Source organism: Falco punctatus (genome assembly GCF_963210335.1).
Source record: "Falco punctatus genome assembly, chromosome: 8".
In the NCBI taxonomy this organism is placed as follows: Eukaryota; Metazoa; Chordata; class Aves; order Falconiformes; family Falconidae; genus Falco; species Falco punctatus.
Window position 1 is genome coordinate 44551793 of NC_137588.1, and position 13482 is coordinate 44565274.

The window sequence follows — 13482 nt, forward strand, 5'->3', positions numbered from 1 at the left end:
AGAGCCATTTGGGAATGCCAGACCGTGAGACCCCTCCACAAGCCACCACGTGTCCAGCTGGCTCAGGCCCAGCATTGTGACGGACTGGACTTCGCAGGCCCGTTGCCAGCCCAGAGGTCTGCAAAACACAACCTCTCAGTCCTCCCGTCCTGCTCGCCAGCGCCTGTTTCAAATTAGCATTTCCCCTGCCCCCACCTCCAGCCATTTGGGCAAATCCCCTCAGCTGTCTGCCTGCGGCCGGGCGAGATGAGGGCTGTCCGGGAGCCGCTTTGGTTTCCAAGGACTTTCCCAAGTCCCCAGTATACTTTAGCAATTAGAGGGTTAAGTTTCCTCCCGGCCTCGCTGCATTAACTGGAAAGGAATGAAGTGTCAGGCATGTTCTCACCACAGCAGGCTGTTGGAAAGCAACTCCCTTCTCCACGCACACACACCTCCCACTGCTGCGACCAAATTATTTTCTATCCTCCAGAGACCCAGTATGCCAGACAAAATCTGCAGCATGACTCTGATTCATTGCAAAAGGATGCAGATGTAATATTCCTTTTTTTGCTGGGGCTTCTCACACGCTAATTCACACGGCATCTCGGCGTTTTGAGTTTTACAGCTCTCCTTCTCTCTTTATTATTTTTTTTCGGAGGGCTCTGACGCCCCTCGCTGACCCTTGGCCCCACGTCCTTTCTCCCAGCACCACCAAAATAAAGACACTAAGCCTCCCATCCCCAGCGTGCAAATAGGCAGCTCTCCCCAATGTGCTAATTAGCTGAGTGTTTGGAAGTAAATAGGTATGATTGGTGGTAATTTCCTGGCTGAAGGGGTAATTATTTGTTTCAAACAGGCTGCAAAATAACCCCTGTAAGGTGAGATAGGAAACTAAATTCAAAAGAGGTTTCCTATTCCCACTAAGCAGGATTGAAAACTGGTTTGAAATTCCTTTTTTTTATTTATAGTACATGGTATCCATGGAAACCTACAGAGGAGGTCATGGTAGCTAGGCCTCCGTTTCACCCTGCTCAGGGGATTACCGTTGCACAGTGGTACGCAGCCGTGTAAGAAAGTAGATTCACAATTCCCCACAAATAGCTCCCCCTCCGCCCCCCCCCCCCCCCCCCCCCAGCCCCAGCCTTCCTGGAGGGCTGTAGGAGAGCTTTTGGGAGGCTCATAAATCTGCTCCGAGATGGGAAAGTGATGGGAACTCTGCCTCCAGCGTCTCCCAGAAGCGGGAGGCAGCCGAGAGTGCGCTGGCTCCCCGCGGTACCCTGCCAGCGACGCGCTGCAGGACAGAGCCACTTGCGGCGTGGCAGCAGGATGCTCTTGCCCTTGCTCGGGCTCACATCCCTGGCTCCCAAACCCTGCTCAAAGGGGAGGAGCACCTTGGCCAACTTTTCGGTCAGCTCACCCAAGTGAGGAAAGCCCAAGCGTGGACCAGGTCCCACATTCCCATTTGCAAGCGATGATCTGCAGGCAGGGCATCTTCTGCATTCACCTTTCCCTGTTGTTCTCAGAAAAGCCATTGCTTTAAAGGAAGAGGAGAAAGTGTGGGGAAAGGGATGCCACAGAAATGACTGCAGTTTTTGGCAGGATCCTGGGGGCGTGGTGCTGGGCTCTGCTCCCCTCATTGATTTCACTGAGGAAAAAAAGGCTGTTTCTTGCCTTCAGGAGCTATTTGGGCTCCCCCAGGCATGAACCTTTTGCCGCTGCGGACAGGAGCGACTCCATATTACGATTTGACTGTGTGTGATTTAGCAGGAGAAAGTGATCATTACTTTTTATGCTGTATGTAAAAACCCAGTTACAGTCCGTATAGCGGCTGATGCTCTATAAACAGTCAGCAGCAGCAGCAAGCGAGCAGTGCAGAAGTAGGTGCATGCTGCCAGCTCGCTCCCCCGTGCTGGCAGGGCCACGGCGGCTGGATGTTCCCCAGGAAGGCAGAGGTGGAACACAGAAGCTGCTCCATGACCATTTTCCACCCCAGGTGAGCCTGCCATCCAGACCTCCACGCCGTCCCCTTTAGCTTTTCACACTCTGCCCCAGCAGCATGCAGAGTGATATTACGCCTGTGACCTTCACTAATTCACTTTCCCTCTCCACGCCACCTTTCCTCCACTTGCAGAAAGACACGCTTTTTCACACAGCATAAAAATAGCCTGCGTAAGGCATTGCCAGAGGAAGCTGCGGGGCCAGCAGCGCACAGGCAGGCGGAGGGACCGGCTGCTCTGCACAGGTCCCCAGCCCTGCTCACACCATCCCCTGCCCCAGCAGAGAGCTCCCAGACCAGCCTCCGACCACCCAGACACCCTTGGCCTCTTTCACATCTTGGCTTCTTCCTCTGCCACTGCCTTGCTGTGCGCTCAGTCTCGACGTGGCAAAATGCAAACAGTGGAGGTCAGTAGCAGGGGAACGCTGCTTTATCAACATTCTCCCCGAAACTGAATTTTTTTCCATTCTGTTTTGGGAAACTTAAGGCTGACTGCATCAAAATCAGGTGAATTGCAAGGCAGATTTTTGAGCCTTTCTAAACAAAAAAAGTCAAAAAAATAATTTCCATGTCCTTTATAGAAATGATTTTGGTTTGAGTATCTGTCAGCGGGAAATAGTACTGGAGCCATTACCATCATGCAAAACTGCACTGTTTGTATCACACTGACTTTATGCCACCAAAAGCCCTGCCCTGATAAAGCCCCTCCAACTGCTCTGCTCTTTGCAAGCCCTTACTTTGATTCTTCCTTTGCCATCCTTCCAACTGGCGCGTGCACAGCACCGTATGATGACGGCCATCTCGAGCCACTTGCTTAGGCTTCAAAACAGTACTGTGGTGTCTTCTGATTTTACATCACCATCCCTAACGTGCCCCCAGCCACCCCCCTGTTCTTCCAGTCCTTTCCTAAGCCTGCTCTTTGCCAGAAGGACAGTGCCTTGGGAGCACCTCATCTGCTGGGCAGGACTTCAACTGGCAAGGGGACAAGCCACCACCTGTGAAGTAAATCTCTGGGTACACCTCAAGGCTGCTTTGAGCAGGTGAATTACATCCTAAAAATGTCCTTTTCCCTCTAGCAGTGGTTGTAAACATTGGAGACACCAAAAGGTAGACAGGATGAGTCCGGCCCTGCTCTATCAAGCAGCCAGCCAGCGCCATCACACGCCTCTGTGCTCCATGTCAGACTCATCTCCTCTGTCCTCCCCACCCTGGGGAGCTGCGCCTCTCCCCAGCTTGATGCAAAATCTGCATCTGTCCCATATGTCTTTTCTCACATTAAGTTCATCCACACGGCTGGTGGTTTTCTAGTGCTAACCACAATTTTGTGCCTACCTTGACGCATGCTATGCTATCGCAAGTACAGTCAATCAATCTTGCCTCGGCCAATAAGCAGGAGAGAAGTAATGTTTTTCTTACTCCCCCAGCTCTCTTCTCCTCCCGTTCTCCATCAGGCACTCAGCAAGTTCACAAGGGCAGCCAGCTCTCGGTTTCCTTGGTCACGCACAGCAGCTTGCCCTCCTAGAGTAATAAAAACAAATGACACGTTGCTGTTTGTTGTCAGAGACCTTACTGGGCCCCTCCATGGAGGGAAGGTTTTGGGGGAAGGAAGCATTTGTGTTTTTAAGTCCCTTCTTGAGCAGGTGGAGGAGAACTCATCAGTAGATGTTAGTAGATGTAATGCCAGAGCTGACTAAAAAGGATGAGCAAAGACCAAGAGGTACTGAGGGATGCAGGGCTGAGCAATAGGGTGTGCTCGTTTGTAGGTGGCAGAGCAGGGGAAACTATGCCAGATCTGATTATCTGGGAGCAAGTGAGACCCAAGAGGTTTCTGTGCCAGGTCCTGATGCCTGCCAGAGGGGGACAAGTCCCCGGTCTGCAGTGCTGCCCCACATTCTGTGCTTCTGGCACTGAATTCAGTGACGTTGATGTATGGACACTGGGTCTGGTGAAATGAAGAACAGATTAATCCTCCCTTGTGGCTGTAGCCAAGGTCTGCCCTACTTCCATTTGTGGCATATCTGCATTTTCTCCTAGTTCAGCATCCTCTCCACACGGAGAAGCACTCACCCATACACATGTGCACACACTCTTAACTGCATGGGAGGGAGCCCTGGGAACCCCAGCAGAGCTGGAGATGGGGAGTTCAGGAGCTGCTTCTGCCAGGAGCCAGGTCTTCCTTTGGCCCACATGTATCTTAGGCTGATTGAGACCCTGACAAGCTGTCCCCCTCACCCAGCAGCCCTGTGCCCCCACACTGCAAGCTCTGCATTCCATCCCATGTCAAACTGACGGGGCAGGATACCCAAGGCCACTGGCCCTGGGCCCCAGTGAGCAGCCCACTTAAGGTCCAGCTGCCCTGCTGGGCACGGCGGGCGGCCAGCAGTGAGAAGCACTGTGCCTGAAAGACTTCACCATCTGGTTGCTGATTCAGACGCCAGCCCTCACTCTGACGTTCCAAAGACTGCAGGAGGGGAGAACTCGCGACACCTTTATCTTTAGCTTTGCTTCTCCCTTTTTTCCTATTTTTATTAGCTGGGAGACATCCCATCCTTTTTATAGCTCTGAATTCAAGGGTGATCAGATGAAAGTGTAGTGGGGCTCCTGCATGGGTAGATGAGCAGCCACAAGGTCAAGGCACCTGAAGGAAAAGTTTCCAGCTTTCACAACCCTAAAGATTGTCCCATAAAATTACTCATAAAATTAAAGTGGGGTTTGGGTTTCAAAGTCCTGAGAAACTTAAAGTAGTCATCAGTCAATTCCAGTATATGGGAAGCCTCAACCCTCTGCTTATTGAAGCAGAGGTTAACATTGCACTGTAACATATGCTGGGGACAGGGGAACACATCTGAGATGGCAGCATCCAAATCAGCTTGGAGGTTATGGCTTAGGCAGTAGGTGGTAAGTTGTTTTCACTATTAAAATATTTAGCTGGCTCCAACACTATGGATCTGAATTGTTTTGGTCAAATTCTTCCCAATAAAATGCAGAGCCACCTTCTCAGACCCTTCTGCAGGATTTATGACGACTGGGTCCACTCCAGTTTTCTTTCTGTATCAAAGTGATGATTTAATTAATTGATGATCTAATTTCAGGCTGGAACTGAAACTAACCTGCCGATTTGTGAATTTGACCTTGGTACAGTTTAACAGCAGCGGCCCTTAGTGTTAGTTTAAGAGCATTCATAACAGCTTTTACTTTGTTGATAACTTCTCCAGACTTTAATTTTGCTCTTTAAAAATATATCAATAGCACAGTAAATGGCGAGCGTGAGGGACAGGGATTCAGGCATCTCTGAGCATCTCTGGGGCAGGGAGCCCCTGGCTGCAGATGTCACTGTCATACCTTTGGCAGCAAATGCCAGCTTTGAACCAGGCAGAGGAGCTGATCTTGCTGAAAAATACCCCAGGCAAAACAAGGCAAGGTTCCGCTCAACAGCAGTGACAAGGTCACGTAAACGCATGGGTCAGCATGAGATCGAGGGAGAGGCTGTGTGGGGGAAGCCGCTCACCTGCCTGTGCCTGGGAGAGGGACTGGCCCCAAGGCGGCAGCCCCAGCACTGTCCGGTGCAGTCTCTGCCAGGCAGAAGGCAGTGGCTCCAGGGACCGTGACCTCCAATCCACGCCATGCTTCTCTCGTGTCCCTCGCAACACCACTCCAGCAAGTCTGTGGAACAGAGGTCAAACTGCTACCGAGGAGCTTGTTTGCATACACTAAGACAGTCTCAGCACACACCTTACACACACACACACACACACTCACTCCCTGAACATGTTCGGGTACCTGCCTGAAACATATACATAAATATACACGATCCATCCCTGCAGCAGTGTGCACACACACACACACAGTGTATGTTGCAGGGTGCACACCTACCTGCATATAACTTACATACCCACACACAGCCTCTGTCCTTCCCAGCCTTCGACATGTTCACGCCATGCACATACGTGCCAGTGTACCTTTATACGTGTGAACAGATGCATGCTTGTACGTGCCACCAGATGCACGCCTTCCCAGGCACAGGGGCTGCCCATGCAGTGCTCCTGGCACACCTCCCATGGCCACCCTGTGGGAGCCGTGGCCCCACATTCCTCCCCTTCCCCCTGGGCCTTGCGATGCCTCAGGAGCCCAGGGAAGCCACTGGGCTGCTCAGCTGCTCCTGGCTGAGCTCAGACCTGCACCAGGGATTTCCCAGGACCTTGCACCAAGCACAGGACTCTACTAGCCCCCTCATGCCAGCCCCCACTGCACAGGCAGAACCACCTCCTGGCACCACCCAGCAGCTCTTTCCATGTCAGAGGGGCCAGTGCTTTGGGACATTCCTGTTTGCCCAACCACAAGAGGCAATAAGCAGCGCAGCAGGAGTTATGTGAGCTGGGGCTGCAGGATCCTGCCGAGTGGTAGGATGGCAGAGCAGAGACTGCAGGAGAGGGGAGCCTGGAGTTGGCATGGCTCTGTGCAACACAGCCAGACACTTCCAGCAAGGTACAGCATCCTGACATACTCCTCTTCACACAGAGCCATCCCAAGCTTGCGTTACTCTGTGCAAAACAAAGCCATGCTCCCTGTTCCTAGTGCTGCCAGGTTTTCTTGTGCAGCCCCTGTGCAGGCTGAGCCCTCCTGGCATCTCCTGCCCTGGTAGGCAGCACAGGCAGGATGTGCCTGGAGAGGCAAGCTGCTGGCGGTACAGCTTTGGGATGGGAAGCTGGAAGTCATTCTCCATGAGCAGCCCCCATGGCTGCTGGCATGGGCAGACTGTCGCTCAGGGTGCTGCAGGAAAGGCCAGCAGGGCAGGGGCTGGCGTGCACAGCCAGCGGGTATGACGACAAAACCTTATTTCATATAAACCAAAGTGCAAAGCCACTCTGCTTGCTATGGGAGCTTAGTCCTGCGTGGCCACAGAGCTGCCTGCAGGCTGCCTGCCCTGCTAGCAGGGCAAGCATCCCTCACTGGGGCTCTTGCAGCACAGCACTGAGAAGGTGAAACCAGCTCAAGCTGCAGAGATCGCCGCTGGGGTGGGGGGATGGCTGCAGGCTAATAATATTCCGTGTCTCATTATGCTGCGTATTAAGCTGAAATTTGCAGATGCTCTAATCACCGCGAGGCATTCTGCACACACAGCCTCTCTCCAGCCCGGCAGCTCTGTGCAAACACTGAAGGAGAAGCCCTGCTAACCGTCCTGCCACATGGTGTCCTGGAATCTTTACAGACCATTTCACCTTCACAAATAGCCTTGGAAATGTCTGTGCATCGACAGCCCCTGTGGTAGCCAGATAGCACAGCCGCCTCTTCTGCAGCTCCCCGGGCCCCTCTTAAGCTTTTTCCCATCACGCCATGCAAATGCGAGGCTCCAGAATTTACACCGGGGCTGGGTAAAGCACCTCACGTCGAATGTGATCTGCGCCCCAGGCTCGCAGGAAACGTGAACTGTATTTTATAGAGGTTGGGGGAAGCTCCTGCCTGTATTGCTTTATTTTTTCCCTCTCTGTGTCTTCTCTTTTTTTTATTCTTTTTTAAATTATTTTCTTTTCCCAGATCTCTGCCCTTTGCCCTCCTGCGATCAAAGGGGGCACGCATTCAAGTGCCGTGGGAATACTCAGTCCTGGGTATTCTGGGCAATCTCACTAGAAAAGCTGCCTTTTCCCCAGGGGTAGAGAAATGCACATGAAGCGGGGTGTGGGAAGGAGGGGTGTGAAGCCCGCTGGTTGCCTGCGCGTGGGAAGGGAGAAGAGGGTAGCAGCACAGGCAGGCGAGGGGAGGGTTAATTGGAGACTGTCCTTGCTGTTTTTTCCAGGCCTGGCTGCACCAGATTCTTCCATTTCTCTTGGCAGGGATTTAAACCGTGGGGCTGAGGTAAGCACATGAGCCTGGAGAGTCCCTGCACTCCGATGGTGAGCAGGACCCTGAGCGAGACGCTGCAGCTCATTAGCAAAGCAGCAGGCTCGTCCAGGGCAAGCAGGTGCCAAGCAGCAACAACAGCAAAACAGAAACAGTCTCACCGTGGACAGGCAGAAATGCAGCTAGGTGGGGACCCCCTTCCCTTGGCAGCCACGTTCACTGCTCTGGGCATGCACACGCACGTGCACACTTACTGCAAGTAATAACGCAGTGGGAAACCTCGGCCTTTCTCACACAGTGAAATGTGAGGGTTTGGGAATCGGGCTCATCCCTGCACTTGGTGCTGGTTTGGGCCACCCAATTCGGTCTCAATTCATATGTATTTGGCAGCTTTTCCTTGCCAGGGGGCTTTTGGTCTCCCTCCCGCATCGTCCCACCCGGCCTGGAAGTGGGAATTCGACATAACCCACCCCCAGGCTGCCAGGGAGCCCCAGGCAGGGCCGTTTGCTGCCCATCTCTGGGCTGGCAAAATGGGGTGACCTGCAGAGCCCCCTGAGTGGGGGAAAGGGCTGGGAATCATTCACTGAACGAGCACAATGGCTCCTCATCCTGATGGCTTGTCTGGCTCAGCGCTCACAGTTGCCCAGGCGACTGCTTATGGAAAAGCGCGCATGGCTGGAGAGGCTCCGGCTGCTTGTCCCAGCAGGTCCTTACCCTCTGCTCATTCCTGGAGGGGGTGGCACTGCCCTGCAGCAAACCCTCTACGCGCATGCTGCTGAGGGTGACCCCCTATGCCTGCCACTGCTTCACAGACCGAGGTCCCATCCTTTGCAGGTGCCAGACCCATATCTGCCACTTGCGAAGAAAATCTAGTTCAATCATGATCAAATCCCAGGGTTTGATCAGCATTATTGCATGCTGCTGTCTCCACTGCCACTGGGCCTGGGTGTCACGCCAGGTGCTGTACAAATGCTGCCCACACCAGTGCCGTGCAGTCAACACCTTGGCAATGACAGCAGCGACTCTTTATTGCTTTTGGTGTTGGTCTTTCCTTCACCTAGGACACGTTTTTCCAGGTAGACACAGAGCAGGACGGTCTGCATTCTCAGCTGTTTGTGCCACAGGCAATGCCAGGGGAGCAGGAAAAGTCATGGGCAGAGAGCCCAGGTGAGCAGCAGAAGCAGGAGGATTCTGTATCTCTCTGGGTCCTGTGAAAATCCAAGCAGGCATCCTCCGAAGAAGTATTCCAGGTGCTGGCTCACCCATCATCCCAGCCCCAGTCAGCGCCCAAACACAGCACAGTACGAGGCAGCTGAATGGCCCCAAAGAGCAGCTGTGCCTCATGTGTCCCCAAAGAGACAACCTTGTTGTGTCCGGCCCACTGCCTGCTCAGTGGAACCTGAGCACCTCTGGGGTGGGGGGCCTCCAGCACCTTCAAAACAGACCATATCTCCATGGGAGCTGGTCAGGGAAGATCTGGCCAAAACATGCCCCTGCAGCCTGCTAAGGCTATGGGGACAGGTGGCTCTGTACTGCTTTGTCCCATGGCTGGTGTTGACATCGCTGCATTGAAGAAGGCCAGGAGCCCCTGAGCTCTTGGTCTGGGTCCCACCTGGTGTCTCTGTGACCATAAAATGGAATAACTGCTTTTTGCACAGTGAGCTCACCATCCCACGCTGTCTGGAGACTCCTCGCAAATGGGCTGCTGCCACGAGAGGGGATCTGGTGCAAAGCTGTGGACAACAGCTTCACCTGCCCCCCTCTCTACCAGCCACCCTAGCCCTGACATGGCACCTCTCTGGGCATATCCCCACCCCTCAGCTACATTGCCTCCAGCCAACACGTCCCCAGATCTCTCCATCACAGCTTGTGCTCAGGCCATAGCCATGGAAACAACCCCAGCATCCCTGCACATAGCGATTTAGGAGCAGGTCCAGAGACCAGCATGTTCCAGCTTGGACACTCCTTGATCCAAAATCTACTCTGCACAAACGGATCTCTCAGGAGAAGGAAAACAAAAGTGGGGATGATTTAAAAAAAGAATAAAACCTCTCCTCCTGGGGGACTTTTTCCTTGCACAGAAGAGGAATCACCTACCGCAGGAGTTTGATTGGGATAAGTAATAGACCACCTTAAGATGAGATGGCATCTTCGATGAATGCTGCATTCAGCCATGGACAGGCCATATGCAGAAATAAACAGGGGCCCGGGACACACTGGCAGCTCTTTAAAGGTTTGTTAATAATGTGCTGTTCACGTTCCTTGGAGACGGCTGCCACGGTCTGCCAGTAACAGACACTGGCAGTCCTGATGGGGAATAACTTCTGCCATGACAGAGCCTTTGCCTGTCACCAGGCATGAGCCCAACCTGCACTTCCCCAGCCTTGTCCCATCATGGCCACCAGCACTGGGGAGGGGAACACGGTTCTGCAGCAGGGACCCCAGTGATCCGGGTGGCACGGAGGAGACATGGATGTGCACCAAGGCACGGGACTGCCTCAGGTTTTGCACCCAAGTCCTGGTGGGCTGAGGGAGCCAACTGTATAGGGCTGGCAGCTCCCAGCATGGACCCAGACCTTGGAAACAGGAGGGGGCTTTGGGGGTGGTGATGAGATGCTGCTCCAGACCTGGCAGAATAGCATTGTTATGGGGCAGGAGTGGACCTGCAGCTGATCAGGACATCAGCAGGACAACCTGGGTGGACACGCACCTATCACAGCTAGCTGTTTTTCACACCGCAGCTTGTGAGCCAGCATCTCTGCAGTTGTCCTAGAGTCTGAGCAAATAAGGTCCAGGTCAGAGCAATACAAGGGAAAGTGAAATGGAAAATCATTCAGACAGCCACATTTCTATGCAATTCACCTCCCCACACCCAAGTCAGCCTGAATCTGACCCATCAGCTTCCAGTGCTGGGCACGGGGCTGAGGGAAAGTGCACGGAGCTTTCCCCCTTTCCTGTAGGCAGAGATCAAAATGTGTCAGGCTGGAAATCTCCCAAGAGCAGCTCCCTCCTGGGCTTCACTGCTGCTTCCTGTTCTCTGGGGCAGGAAATACCAAGCAAACAGCTCCGTGCATGACTTCAAAACTTCCACTTCCAGCACTGGCTGCAAGATGAGGATGGAGGAGCCTGCACGTCAGAAGCAGCCTGCCCAGAGACTTCGCTCCTGTGGACCAGACCCCTTCTGCCTCTCCTCTGCCCCTTGGGAAGGCAAGTCCCCCAGAACAGCTTCTCCTAGCCCTTAGTGTCAGATTCAAGAGGTGGTTGCACCAAGCTCCTAGGCTGTCAATCCTGGTGCTGTTCACTTGGGTTTGCCCTCTGCCTCCACTTGGAGCCAGGCAAATAGATGTATTAATAACTGTGCAGAAAATGAGACTGCACTGTGCCGTGCGAGACTGCTGCACTTACGTCTTGTGAACGTGGCTGGTCATCACAGCACAAGAGCTCTTGCAGTCCCATCATTGCTGTCATCATGGTCTGCAACAAAACAAGCTTTGCATGGGGAAAAAACCCATCTGCTGCTCCCCTTCACCATTAAACAGCCTCCCCACCCCACAGCCTGGGGTGTTGTGCCCCATATTCTTGTCTCCGTTCCGATTTTTGAGGGTTGGTTCAGTCCTGCCCTCCATGCTGGGAGCTGCACACAGCAAAAAGTGACTGCCAGTGGACTAAAAAGGTCTGTTTCCCCTGCTTTGCTGATTAGAAATAACAAGGCAGTGCCTGGCCTGGCTCTGGCAGGGCTTCCAGCTGTTCTGTCGATCACCCAGCTGTTCATCAGGCCAGGCAGCAGGGAGAAAACTTGGGGTAGGAGCTGATGGCACAAAGCAGGGTCCACTCTGGTTCCTCATCCCTGTGCCAGTCCCAGCCGCACCAAGGCGCAGGGAGAGGCTCCTCCACATGACCTGGCATCCAGGTCTCAATGGAGCAAATGTGCCCTGGAGGTTCCTGCATCAAATCTGGGCTTTGGGGCTGTCCTCAAGAGATGCCTGCCTCCCCTGGGACACCACTGGTCCCTGCTCACACCCTCCCAGAGGCCCCACTATAGGGTGCCTGCAGGCAGAGGCAGGACCTGGCAGCACACCCCACATGTGTGCAAGAGCCCAGAGGTGCCCAGCACAACCTGAGCCTGGCAGGGGAGGTCACTGCCTCATTTGCCTGCCGTGAGCTCCCCACGCTGCTCAGCATCTCTGCTCTTGGCCCGGGTACGGATGGAGCCAGCTGCTCCTGGCGCCGGCACTCATCTCTGCCAGGCGCTGAGCCATCTGCCTGGCAGGGCCAGCCACACCTGCTGGGAAGGAGACAGAAGCTGGGCAACCTCCCTGCCTTTGCGGCTTTCCGGCTGGCGGCATCACACGGGCAGCTCCAAGAGGGCTCGTGTGTTTGCACAAAAAGAAAAGAGATAAGGGGATGCTTCTCCCCCACCGCTCCTGAAGCTTGGCTGTGGCTGGGCACCTTATGAGAAGAGTGAGTACCAGTGTGAATCTCGGGCAGCACTGTGAACGGAGCCACGCGACCTACCCCTCACCAGCCAGGGCATGACATGTGTGCCCCAAGCCCCTCTGCCAGTGTGGTCCATGGGGCTGCATCGCACAGGCAGCCCCATCCCCAGCACTGCATAGTGTTTGCTGCCAGCACCCAGTGCAGCAACCAGCGAGGGCCAGAGAGCAGCTCTCTCCCAAGCATGCAAGGAGCTCTTTGCTCCCAGGAGGGCAGAGGTTTCAGAGGAGACAGCTGGCTCGGGACAGCAATAATATGGCCCGCTCCCCAGTGTCAGGGCTGGTAACTGTCCTGGGTGTTGTTCAGAGCCCACATGCATGTACCACCATGGTCAGTGATGGAGAGGAGCAGAGGGGACCTGATGGCTCTGTTCTCTCCTGCTGGGTTCACCCCATCCTGCTCTTGTGTACCAGGGACCGTGGGAGCCAGAGATGTGCCATGCACTGGTGCTGGGGTGGAGGCTGATTCTCCAGCTCCTGGTGCAGCAGGACCAGGTGGCACCGAGGGTACAGGATGATGCCATCAGCCCTCACATCCCAGCCCCACTGCCAGAAACACCACCAGTTAGGTGCTGGGATGGAAGGTCCCTCCCAATCCAGGCTGAATGGAGGAGCTGGGTTCTCCTGGCCTTTGAGATGGCAAAGTCAGGCAGCACAACAGGCAGAAATGTTGAAGAGCATCTCCAGACACCCCACTGCAAGTGGCTTTTCTGACCTGTCTCGTTCCTCCTTAGTGGGGGGCCGAGGCAGTTGGCAGGCATGGTAGAATGGTACTTCCCAAGCCTGGCTGGCTTCTCCACCCACCGGGGGAGCCAGGGCTGCTCTGCTGTTCTGGCACCCAAGTGCCACAGCTGGCAGCCTGGCAGCCCCTGCTGCTGCCACTGAGCCTGAAACCAGCCTGGAGATCTTTCTCCAGCCCCTCACTGGGCCAAGTCACACCAGGTCTTTGTACAGCCTAGGCAGGGAAGCAACCACTGCTTTTGAGGGGTTGAGAACACAGAAAAATTATCCTCAGGCTCTGAGAAGTCCTTCTTACCCAAACCTCCAGTGCCAGCAGCTCTCCTGGGTACCCACAGCTAAGAGGTATCTGCAGGGAGCTCAGCTCCTCCTGGGCACTGTGCAAAGACAAGCCTGCCAGCTCCCCCATTCTCCAGGGCAGCTTGCCCCTGGGATTGC